Below are 13,284 nucleotides of genomic sequence, written 5' to 3'. Positions count from 1 at the left end.
GATGTGAGTAGATCGCGTTCAATCTTTTTTGAAAGTACTATTAATAGTGATTCGTTATTGTGCTGGTTTAATAAACTTCATTATCAGTCAATAGAACAGTTAATAATTAACAGAAATAGAAATGAATCATGCATGGTTGGTTCCAACAACATGGCTCCACAGTGCGCACAGCTAACAGGTCAATGAATTTTTAACGAAATTTCTTTGGTGAAAGAATAATTTCAAGGGGTTTGTGGCCTGCATGATCGCCCGATCTGACTCCCTCAGATTACTTTCAATGGGGGGCAGCGAGACAAGCAGTGTACGCAACAGACCACGCATGATTGTGAACTAAAAACCGCAATAACGGCATTCATACGAGACATTCCAGTACATCAGCTGGTTAAAGTGTTTGAAAACAAATTAAAACATGAGCAGTGTTGTACTGATGTTGGAGGAGGTAATTTTCAACATCTTTTATTCCAGTTATTGTAACATCCGTTTCTATAAAATAATTAATTAAAATAAAATATAATAATTAAGAAAATTTTGTCATTACACTTCCATAATTCCAGTGTACAGCAAATTTCCAAACGCACTGTATAACTACAGATTCACATACAGCAAACTGCAAAACACAGAAGGGTTTCTGTTCAGGAAAAGCCACCTCTGGTAATGGCACTTCAAGCGGAAAGATAGGGAATCTATTTATGTCCATTGTGTATCTAAAACTGTCCCTTTTACTCTTTGATTCTATCCTTAAATCAACACTGTATACCTCACTCAAGAAATATTATAACACATTAAAACCCCGATATTATTTCCCGTGCACCCGGTATATTTCCAGTCTTCTACACTTCTCTATTGTTTTTATCCTACTAAAAATCCTTCGTCAACAAATTTTATTAAATATGTCTTAATATGTAGCCTACGCATTTGCCTGTTTACAAGATTATCTCCTAGTCGTTTTCATTTTAATCTTAAAAACCAATCTAATTTTAACATTGATTAAAGTAAATTTCTGGAATTAAAGTCAGAATTACTGTCCTGACATCATTAATTTAAAATCTTAAAATTTGATCCCAATAAAAAAATAAATTTTCCTTTTTACTTGAGGGAATATAGATGGAAAATGAAGATAACGTAACTTCTTCAAACTCTCTGATCACAACGGTTACTGCGCAGGATGATGCATAAAGGAAGTAAGATAAGTCTATTAAATAATAAAGAAAAATTACTGTCCAGATTTGTTGTTTACTTTTTTGTCTTTTTAAATTGTAACAGGATGTTCTGTAAATTAGCTTTTAAAAATGTGGCGATTTAGATTTAACTTCACCATAAATCAGATATTTAAACGTTATTCCTTATTTCTTTTTAATTTTTATTAATTTATTTTTTATTAATTACCACGAATTGTAAGATTTCTTAGATATCTTATGCATAATAATGGTGTAAAATTAAAAATTTTCCCAGGTACTCGAGGTTAGCATCTCCCCTATCGGCAATTATGGTTTCGTAATTCAAGATGACTCAAGTTAAATTAAAATATTAAAATTATAATTATTTTTAAAAAATAAATTATTTTATATTATTTATTGTTTTTATAATTGTAATTTATTTCTATTTATTTTAATTATTTTAAATCTTACTGGGCTTCAATTAATAACATCGTCTCAGATTAATCGGCCTTAGACCGGAAAAGACCAGCTGTCGAAGTATAATTAGGCTTAAAACTTGCTGTGAGGCCAGTAAACTCACATAAAAAATCGGTTTGTTTTATTATTAATTATTTTTTTTACAGATACGAGAATGCTTTTATCTAGGTTTCATTTCTAGCTTTTGTAATGATGTTTCATCTTTAAAAATGAAATATTAAAGGGCAATATTTGAATTTTTATTCAAATATATAACTTAAAATAACAAGGAAGTATTTTCTAATTTTACCATTAAAAACTATCCTTTTGAAAGGAAGGCGCTTTAAAATTCTTTAAATTAATTTAAAGGAAGCTTCACCTATAATCTATAACCGTTTTTAAATAAATTATTAACCGTTAGAAACTAACAGACAGTCGTTCAAAAAATATTAATGATTTATTATAAATACCCAGCAAGTGGTACAACAAGACGTTGTTAAAAAAGTTTTATAAAGTCATATAAGCCTACCCCTAAATAAATGTAGAAAACAGTTTACATTTTAATAACGGGAAGAAAGAAAAAATCAGGCAACTGTAACTGGTAACGTCCATTAACTTATAAATTACGAACACATCCCGTCTTGTGAATCATTACCTATTAATATTAATAGGGGAAAAAGTTATTATTATTATTATTATTCTGTTATATTATTTTTTGTCAGTAAATAATTATGACTTTTGCCAAATAAATTAAATTATTATATTAATAATATACTGTACTTTTTTTTAACATCCTACCAATAAAGTAAAAGAGTTAAAAAAACAACTGGTTTTAACGGCTTTTAAAATTTAAAATAGTTACTTGTAGGTCACAAGGTCGTGAGTTAACAACTTTAAAAAATATAAATCAATCTGTTTAAATAAACTGCATTATATATTTTTAAACTTTTTCATCGTTTTTAAACAAAAATGGTAATTTAAAAAAATAATTCCTTTATTTTTTTTTTTTTAGTAAATTAAAACCAGCAAAGATATTCATAATTTATTATTAATATAAATTTTTTTCATATTAAATAAATAAGTAAAACAAGTACGTGTTTCTTCAAGAATTAAATCGAATAAAAAATTAATTAGAAAAGGTGTATGAAATAAATAAAAATAAATACCGTAAATACAAGAAATAGAATGCAATTCAAAAGAAAGTGTAAAAAAACCCTTGACAATATTTTATTTAAGAACTTATAATTCCTGTTTGGAATTATGTTTGGAATGGAATATGTTTAAATCTAGTAGAGGAAGTTCATTTGATTGCATGGTATAATTTCAAACTCGGTAAAAGAAACAAATATTTTTTACAGATTTCAAACAATGAAATTAATGTATAAAAAATACAAAAGGTAACATAAAACATAAGACTTCCTATTTCTTTTAAAACAATAAATCATATATTGCATAAGTTTAAATCATATAATTAATTCGTTTTTAAGATTAACGATATGTTTTCTATACGGAGTGTTCCGGGACGTATTCCCCAAATTTCAGGTACTGATTCAGGACACCAAAATGAGCAAAAATGTTAATATCCTAATGATTTTTGTTCCACGTTACTTCTCTTCTAATTAAACATATACCGTGATAATGGTCGAAACGATAATTTTGAGCGGTCTGTATTTAATCTAACCGACATTCCTTAGAAGGCTTACAGGATTTAATTTTTTAGGTTCTTATTTATAGAATTTATGTTTTTCCTTTTTACATTATTTTTATATATTTAATATTTACATACATATTTAAATAAAACAAATTATTTAATTAGAATTCTTAGAAGATAGAATGTTCAACGGTCCAGCGCGAATTAATAAGTAATCTTTTTTTTCTGCGTTTAATTTAAATCGTGTAATTTGTTTTTATTTGTTTCTTGTATTCTCTGTATTTCTCGATTCTACCATTTCCATTCATCCAGGTGTCTCTTTTGGATAATTGTGAGAACTCACACATACCATCTCGGGCTTGGCCTTCCACAACTTTTTTTACCGACTGAATGTCATTCCCATGCCCAGTATGGAGTCTTCTGTTTGCCGTACATGGCTGCATAATAATGTGAAAATATGCGATGAATAGTAAAATTGAGGTATAACTCGTTAAACCTTTTTTTTATAAATATCATTTATAAAATTCGATCATTTTAAGTTCTATTTGCATCTTTATGATAAAATAATTCACTAACCAAAATTATGAATTCTTTCTTTTTCACGTCTTCATGTAAAAATATTTAATTCTAACTGTATGTTATACATAATGAAATACATAAGTGTAAAAAGCTGACTATTTCTTTACTTGTGGAGAACTTACTGAAAGCTGAAAGGTTGGGGTATTGATTTGCGTTCTTTAAAAATGAAAAAAAAAGTTTGTTATTGTTATTTCGGGGGCTCCAATTCAAGGGAAAGGATTAGGATAAAATTAATTTTTAAGAAAATAATCCCTAAGTGGTGACAATAAATTAAAAAAAAAATAACCCTTCTAAATTGTTTAAAAAATATAGCCATTATTCTGAATACAGTTATAATTTTTTAGAAAGGGTTGCTACTTTTACTTTTCAAAAGAATTATTTTCCTAAAAGAACAAGGGCTATCAAAAAATTAAAATTTTTATATTGTAAATGCAATCAAAAATTGCGATATAAATTTAAATTTAAAACAGTTAAAAACAATTTTTTTTAAATTAAAATATATTTTTTGTTAATAAACCGTTGGAGTGGGATGAGTGAAAATTTTTAATTTGAAAGCCTATTGATGTAGAAAATATAAATGCCAAAAACCCCCATTACCTTCTCTTCTCAAGGAGGATTTAGGTAAAAAAAGAAAAAAATATATAAAGCTATTTTTTGGGAAGGGGTTAAATAAGATAACATTTTTTAGTAATTGGTGGTCTCAATAAAAAAAAACTTTTATAAGAAAATTTTTTTTTTAATGTCCCAATAAAGATTTGAAATTTATTTCGGTAAAAATAACCCCACTCTTTTTTCCAATTTTTGAAAAATTTAATACATTATTTTCCCCGAAGGTAGTATCTGTCTATTAAGTTTGAAGAAAATCGATCAACGAAGTCCAGAATTATAAGACTAAAAACCGACTAATATACAACGTATGCTTATATACGCACAAACGTTCGTTTAACAAAAATTAATTTTTTAAACTTTGAGTACTAGAGTAAAAGGTTTTTTGTAGATTACTTATATTTTATTTAAATCTACTCTTTTTTTGTTAAAACCTTTTTTAAATATCTCCTTAGGGTACGAATCTCAAAAAAATCAACTTTTTTAGATTTTGTTTCGACCGGTCTATACATTTTCCCGTTATAGTTTAAGCAACATATATCGCTATAGCCGGGAAAGTAATATTCCGACTTTTAATGAAATAATCGAGCATATTTCGATATTTCCTAACTTTTGTAAGTTAAATAAGTTAATATTCACTTTTACAATTTAATTAATTAATTGGTCAAATACAAGTAATTGTATTAATTATTAAATTAATAATAATAATAAATATTAAATAATGTATGAAATAATTTGCTACATGTACTGGTATATACACGTATCATTTTTAAAAGCCTAATAAAGTGTTTAAATACGAGTACGTTTTTTAAATTTTAATTCATTATTATTTATTCAAATATTAATGGATTTTAATATTTCATTTAGAATAATTACAAAAATGACGAAAAATTTAAACACTCACAGAAATATAAAAAATTAATAGTAATATTATTAATAAAAAAAATACTGAATTCTTATTATTGAAAATTTAAATGAATGTAGTTTACATTTTATATTTCAGACGTAAGAAAACTATTTTATGCAACTTTGTTATACATCTGTTTATACGCTTACAGATGACCAAACAAAAAAAAAAGCAACGTAAATATAAACTAAAACGAATACATATTTTAATATTAATAACGATAAATCATGGAAAGCAAAAAAAAAAAAACAAATACGAATGAAAGGGGGCAATAAGCGCAAGTGGAAGAGAAGTGCAGTCAAAAGGGAATAATTGAAAAGACGGTTAGGAAAGGAACATAAGTATGCATTTTATATAACATGACAGGACACGGTTGTAACAATCCAACTGGATATAACATATCATATAATAACAAGGCCGCGTATATACGTATGTACATCACCAAATCACATACACCACACACGTGCGCGTAAACCCACACACACACACACACACACACACACACACACACACACACACACACACACACACACACAAAACATACCGATTGAGAAAGAAGAGCAGCAGTAGGAAAAATAAATGTTATCTACAGACAGGTTAAAAAAGAATCTTGCTAAATCATGGACGTAATGCTTCTACTGAATACTGAAGAGGATGCTGGCAGTGATAAGTATAACACAAGCTGGAGTAGCAAAATTTAAACACTTATTAATAAATGAATTGTCTACATTAAATTAAAGTTTTTCTTTCTTATTAAGATGTCACAATTATTTTTGAAATAATTAAAATTCCAAAGGCCACATAATTCATGTCAAATTGTATATATTGTAACAAGACCGGTATAACGGACCTGAGAAACGGATTCTTCCCAATTAAGAAGAAAGTAGTAGAAAATAAAATAATGGGAGGATCCAGAAAGGGGCTAAAAGAAACCCTTTTAGTAAACTTAACAGATCCGTTTAACAATCCTCTTTTGTAATATTGTCCACTGACACACTAAACAGATGTTCGTTCCGTGAGAAGAGTTACCGGACCAAGGTTAGGAATGCATGGGAACGAAAGGGCTAATTCGATGTTTCTCAAGCTTCAAGTTGTGTCCGATGTGGCAGATAAAGAAAGTAGGAGTACAAATACTCGGCGGAAGACCAGTTAAAAGTCAGTTCCTCGAGGAAAGTCTGCAATATGAATTCTGCGAATCAGTCCGCGAGAGTATTCTGCGAGGAGGTTAGTGAAGGAGTGAATTTCGAGTGCAGGTTCGATGCAACTAAGGTGACGACACGAGTAACTCCAGTACACGAAAACAGAAAATGGGTCGGTGAGTTACAGTAAGATTATAAATGAAAGAGATAATGTACTAAATTTCATTCATAAACTGTTAGGGTAGTCTTATTTGTGAACAGCAAAGGTATTTGCAGTATAAGAACTTTATACTTATCTTATCTACTGTACTATTGTTAATACAAGACTAGTGGTTAAAAGTGTCAAGACTAGCGGTCATACTATGGGACTAAATTCTGCTTTTCCATTCTATTTATTTACATGTGAATAAATCCTTAAGAGTAGTCCAAATTTTTTTTAATTTGAAATTTTATTTTATGTAATCTCTTTATTATTATTGAAATTTATGATTATTTGTTTGTTACTGAATTTTTTTTTTATTCACCTTCATTTACCCCGTCCACAGAAGCGGACTCGCATCTAAGTATAGCTGAACGCTGGGGGTGCCTTCACCTCAAACTACCTCGGCAGAACACTAGGTCCCGCCCAGGTAGCCGGGACTAGGGTCTTGTAGTACATGCCACACCTCTAATGAGAGGACCCCGAAGGGATCCCTTCACTGGAACTCCGGTTTTTATGTCCTGCTTTTAATGGGGAACCCCCAAGGGGATCCCCCACCGGGACTACGACCTTACAATCCCTCTCCCAGAGGTGCTAGGAAGGGGTCCCCGTCCAATCATTGATAGTGGGACGCCGGAGCCACCCACCCCTTCTGGACAGGGCTAAGAAATGGGTCAAATATTCCCGGAAAATTTCCCAGAAACCAGTATCACAGAAAGAGTAGCGATACACGACGGTATTAAAAAAAGGCGCTCCACAGGGTCAGTTTCAAATACAAAACGAAGTAAGCAGCAACCTTCCTTTAGGACAAAGGTCACTGTAAGTATTCAAAGAAGAATGTCTTCCGGTCCGAAAAAGATTATTCATAAGTTATCACAATAAAGTGGTGTAAAATGCACACTTTGTTTTAAAATTGTTCGTGATTTAAATTTCAAACCATATAATATGATTTAAATGAAATAACATCTGTGCAACAACTTACGAGAACAGACAAATGATCCTAATTATTGCGACCGATTTCTCAAAATTTTACCTATATAGATAGATAAATCCGATGCTGACTGTCGAACGAGGCATGGTTTCACTTCTGTGGGCATGTTAATTCGTACATGATCAGGTGCTGGAACAGCTGAAAATCCTCACCAGATGTTTGAGTGTCCTTTTACGATGAGAGTAGGGTGTGGTGTTTCTGAAAATCGTATAGTGAGGGATCAACTAACCGGGTTGATCTGTTGGTAAACTCGTCTTCGCAAATCAACTGATTTCGAAGTCAAGAGTTTTAAAGTTCAAATCATAGTAAAGGCAGTTACTTTGATTTGAAAACTAGATCGTGGACACCGATCTACTTTGGTGGTTGGGTTTTAATTAACCTCACATCTCAGGAGTAAACTACATTCACTTAAATTTTCAAAAAATTATCATTCGGTATTTCTTTTTATTAATAATAATATTATTAGTAATTTTTTTATAGTTCTGTGAGTCTCTAAGTTTTAGTGAGTGTTTACTTTTTTGTAATTTTTGTAATTATTCTAAATGAAATATTAAAATCGATTAATACTTAAATAAATAATAATGAATTAACATTTAAAATACGAACTCGTATTTACACACGTTATTAGGTTTTTAAAAATTATATATACCAGTACATATAGTAAATTATTCTATACATTATTTAATATTTATTACTATTATTAATTTAACAATTAATACAGTTATTAATTGGTCAATTTATTAATTAAATTGGAAAAGTGAATATTATAACTTATACATAAAGTTGGGAAATTTCGAATCCTGAGACTGTAAAAAATACACTTCATTTACATTCATACATATCATCCTGATTCATCCTATGAAGTAATACCTTACGGAGTTTCCGGAGGATAACAGCAAAAAAAAGAGGAGAAATAGTGAGGCCAATGTCTTTTGACCGGACTGTAAATAAAGGAGAGTACCGTACAATTTTCGAAGAATTCTACGCTCAGTTAACAAATGGTGAAAAGAGTGTGGCTTCTTCCGAAAGGTCGGAGCAACGTGTTGCCACAAATCAAACGATTCACTACCACTGCGTTCGTGCGGCCGTTGCAAAAGAACGTACTGTCAGCAGGTGGTGGAGGTGGTCTCCACTTTTCCCAGATTTGTCTAGTTGCAATTTTTTTCCTTCGGTTATTTGAAGGATAGAGTTTATGAATCGAATCATATTCATGTATTACCGCTTAACTTAAGGTGAAGATTTAATAAGAATTCGACGGAATTGACAACAACGTTTGCTTCAGTACGATCACTCGAGCATAAAAGTGGATCGAACATTATGTTTTTAATTACTTCGAACATCATTTGTAAAAATATAGTAAATATGTAAATTCTTTGTAATGTTCCTAATGAATTTAATTTACGGTTTTTTTTCCATTTCAATCATGATATGTTACATGTCGCAACTGTGTTTAGTCTGTAGCAGTTGTAGCAGTTAGGTTTTAAGCTGTTCACCCGGTATAACACGTCACGATATTGTGACGTGTAAATTCTGCTCGATAAATTCTGTTCAATTTAAATATTAACATAGCAGAAAAAAATATCATTATACGGTTATTTCATTTGGAAGACCGAGACATAACTTTTTTAGTTTAAATTGTTATTGTGTGTCGCAATAATTTCTTGTGTATTACAATACTACGGAAGTAAAAAAAAAAAAAAAAAAAAAAAAAAAAAAAATCTAATTTTCTAGATCGTTTCATTTGTGCCTTAAATACTCGAATAAATAAATTTATTTTTAGATAAATCAATAAAAGGTGCAATATAGTTATGTAATAATTATATTATTGTTATTATTAAATGAAAATTCAAGTCTGTACTAATTTGTTATTGCATCAACACTTTTTTTCACTTTCTTTCATGCAATTTCTTCAGATTTCATAAAAAAAAGAATAACTTTATTTGAGGTGGAAAAAGTACATTCTTTAATAAAAATTAAAAATTACAAAACAACAACAAACACCGTATAAGTAGAGTATAAATTCATAAACACCATAATATAGCACAATTTTCTTTTACTCATTAGCCTCCGGAACCACCGTAAGGTATTACATCAGAGGACAAATGAGGATGATATGTATAAATGTAAATGAACTGTAGACTTGTACAGTCTCAGGTCAAACACTCCTGAGATGTGTAGTTAATTGAACCCCAATCACAAAAGAATACCGGTCCACGATCTAGTATTCAAATCCGTATAAAACAATATAGCACTATAAATCACGCTTTCGGAGGATAAAACTCGCGAATACTATTGAGAATAGAATTAAAGATATTTTTGCCATCTCCAATATTTTTACGCTACATGAATTCAGCTAAATAACTCTCCAAAAGATGACGAGGAGTTCTACGATGTTTTTCATTCCTCCATTTGTAATAATCTTACAATCTTTCATTATTTTTAGTGTGGACTCATGTCTCTGGATCTACAAGATTAGATTTTTGATTCACTTTTGGAAGATGAAAATCTTCCTTTTCTAGAGTGGAAGTTTGATACGCTATCCAGTTATCAGAATATATACCAGTACCATCCTTAATTATTCTTTATATGACATTCAACAGTGTTACATCAGATCGATCAGGCGCTATTTTTATACAACACTCCTTTGTCTCACGGCAAATACTACCAAAAAGGCACTGCTGCGGTAATACTCTGCCAACATTGTTTTTCCTTTTTGTAAATAAACTTTCATTAATTTATACTATCATTCCTCGTTTGCCGATTTTTGACACATTTCTATTTTGAATAGCATAAACACAAACTTCTCTCGTATAATTATTCCAGGCAAATGTATCTTTTGTCCCATTTCTAACTCAAGTTCAAACCATTTTACACTTTTCAATTCATAACACCAACAATATATAAATCTAACGTTTTTTAAAAATGGTAGCTGACTTCCTTCGAACCAATTATCTTTGCGTAAATATATTTTTTTCTGCAATCTCTTTTCTTGCAGCGAAAACGTTGATGTTTAAAATTGAAAGTCATAGTGCTTTTTTTTACATTTACGGAATGTCGACAAAAGATCTTTTTTTTGTAAAAATGAAATAGCATTTTCTTCGGTATTTCGTAAATACCGTATTTTCATTATGTCTAAACTGTGTATAACTGTCTATAAAGTTTCACCGATAACGATTCAGACAACATAGTAACAAGTTTTCCAAATCAATCGTTTACATTTCTATCGTATTATTACAATAATATTTTTTGAGAGGAGAACATACGAAAATCATGTAATTCCTAGGTAACATTATTTGAAAAACATATTTTTACTCATTTTACAACATTTGTCACCAAAAAAGGTGAAAAAGTGGAGGATACGATAACAATAAGAATTCGTTATTAATAAGTTGTATATAATATGTATATTTAACGTTAATAAGACGAGTTAAGCGAGCGAAGGGAGCGTAGATTATGTTATACGTACGATTCGTCACTACACGGAGTCAACATAATCTAAACAAACATAATCTATCTCGCTAACAAACATATTTTTTGTTTAATACATTGTAATAATACCTTTAATACGTTGTTTTTTTCACAAAGAAGGTAAATAAAAAAAAGTGGTGGAGCGATAACAACTAATTATCTTAAAGTCAATTAGTGATTACCAATGTCAATTACATAGATTATTAATTAGTGCCAAACAGTATTTGAATAAATAAAAAAAAAAAACAAAAAAAACAAAATTGTAGTGATTCTTAATGGATAAGGAATTTTAAATACCTTACAGACATATAAACGTAAAAAAATTGTCTTGAAAATTAGTTTTTAAATGAAAAATTAAAAGCAGTATGATAAGCTGGATGAAGTTCCTAACAATATATATTTTTCCTTGAAATTTTATTTCGTATTGCCACACGACATAAATCAGAACTTTACATTGACGTTGAAAATAGAAAGAAAAAAATAACATAAACGGAGAATAAAGAATAATAATCGATTACATACCTTCTAATAGTTTTTACGATATATTTTTTTTAATTGTCTAGTTACAAACATAAATCTGTTATGCTTAACCGTTGTGACACCCGGATGGTATAATTAGAAGTAAATAATATGGTATAGTGAAGACAGACGGGTTTAAAAAAAAAAGCGTACTGTTACGTACAGAGGGACTTAGAAGACGGGGTACGGAGACAGGTGTGTTGTTCTTACTAGTGAGGCATCAATCAGCGGTCTAGCACTCGCATAACTCACGCACGCTGACCGTATGCGAAAAAGAGACAGAATATGCGAGAAAGAGAATAGACAAGAGTACAAAAGCCGCTCCTCGGTCGTTTTATAGCGATGTGACCGTTCTAGTCGGTCTCTCCAGGATCGGATTAAATTCTATTCCAGACCCCCGTCACGTCAACAGAACTGCAATCATGGCGTTCCCGGAATAGCTAGTCGGTTGTTGAGACGACTAGTCAGGGTAGGCTAGTAGACGACGTTCATCTGTAAGTCTGTGTCCACCGGGTCAATATCCCACCCCAACTTGTACGAGATACTACTGCTCGGTCATCTGATACAGGTCAGTCCTCCTGTTATCTTTAGAGAAAAAATAATAACAATAGAATAAAATAAATAAATTAAACTTCGTAGAATAAAAACAGGTGTTCAAATTTTATTACTTATTTTTCAAGAAAACTATTCATTATCTACCAGATTAAGTGGAAATATTTTCATAACAGTTAATTTAGTATTCAAATTAATTGAAATAAGTGAATTCAAATTAATTGAAATAAGCTCTAAAATAAACAATTTAAATTATTTAAAAAGAAAAATGGATTAAAATTAAAATCACTAACACAAAAATTAATGCATGACATTATTACAGTCTATCAGTTTTACTTCATTACAATTAAACAAAATATTTTTAAAAATTTTGAGAGGGGTAAAGCTTTTTATAAAAACGAAGCATGGACAATACAGAAAGCAAAAGGAAAAGAATAGAAACCTTTTTAATGCGGTTTTTAGAAGGATATTAAAAATACAATTTATTATTGATGAACACAAAAAGAAAAGGTATTACATATAGATGAGGAAAACATTTGTGACAGATTCTTGTCAAAAGACGAAACACTACATTGCTAGGCCGTATATTAAGATATTTCACTTTAGAACTATTTGTAGATTGTAAAAACTGTAGAGATAAACACAAAGATTGGAATTATAAAACAAATTACTTAGGATGTAGGATGCAGAAAATAGTTTCTGCATCCTACATCCTAATATATATAATATTAATATTTAAAGATTGCAGAAAAAAGAAAGGAATGAAAGATAAGATTAATTTAGAATAATTTTACTTGGCATGCCCGCTGGTATGTATAATATAAAAATACATAAATTATAATTCCGCTTACCAATCAATGTAATTAATATTATATTCTAACGCTTTCGGAAGTTATTTTTCCATCTTCAGGAAGATCAGATAAACTTGAATTTAAGTATTCACTTCGCATGTTAATTTGATGTAAAATTTTAATCTACATTTATTTTAATTTATTTATTAATTATTTTAATTAATTAATTTATTTATTTATTTTAATCTTATATTGTTTGGTAAGCAAAA

At 29.7% G+C, this 13,284-nt stretch overlaps 1 protein-coding gene across 1 annotated transcript in view; it reads right to left on the bottom strand.

Moving 5' to 3' along the window:
• Fbxl7 (F-box and leucine-rich repeat protein 7) overlaps nucleotides 1-13,284 on the bottom strand; it is a 317,288-nt gene that overhangs the window by 100,436 nt on the left and 203,568 nt on the right. The gene's annotated exons all lie outside the window — the stretch shown is intronic.

This window comes from Lycorma delicatula, chromosome 5 (assembly GCF_047948215.1).
Source record: "Lycorma delicatula isolate Av1 chromosome 5, ASM4794821v1, whole genome shotgun sequence".
Lineage (NCBI taxonomy): Eukaryota > Metazoa > Arthropoda > Insecta > Hemiptera > Fulgoridae > Lycorma > Lycorma delicatula.
This window is presented reverse-complemented; position numbering and strand designations above follow the sequence as displayed.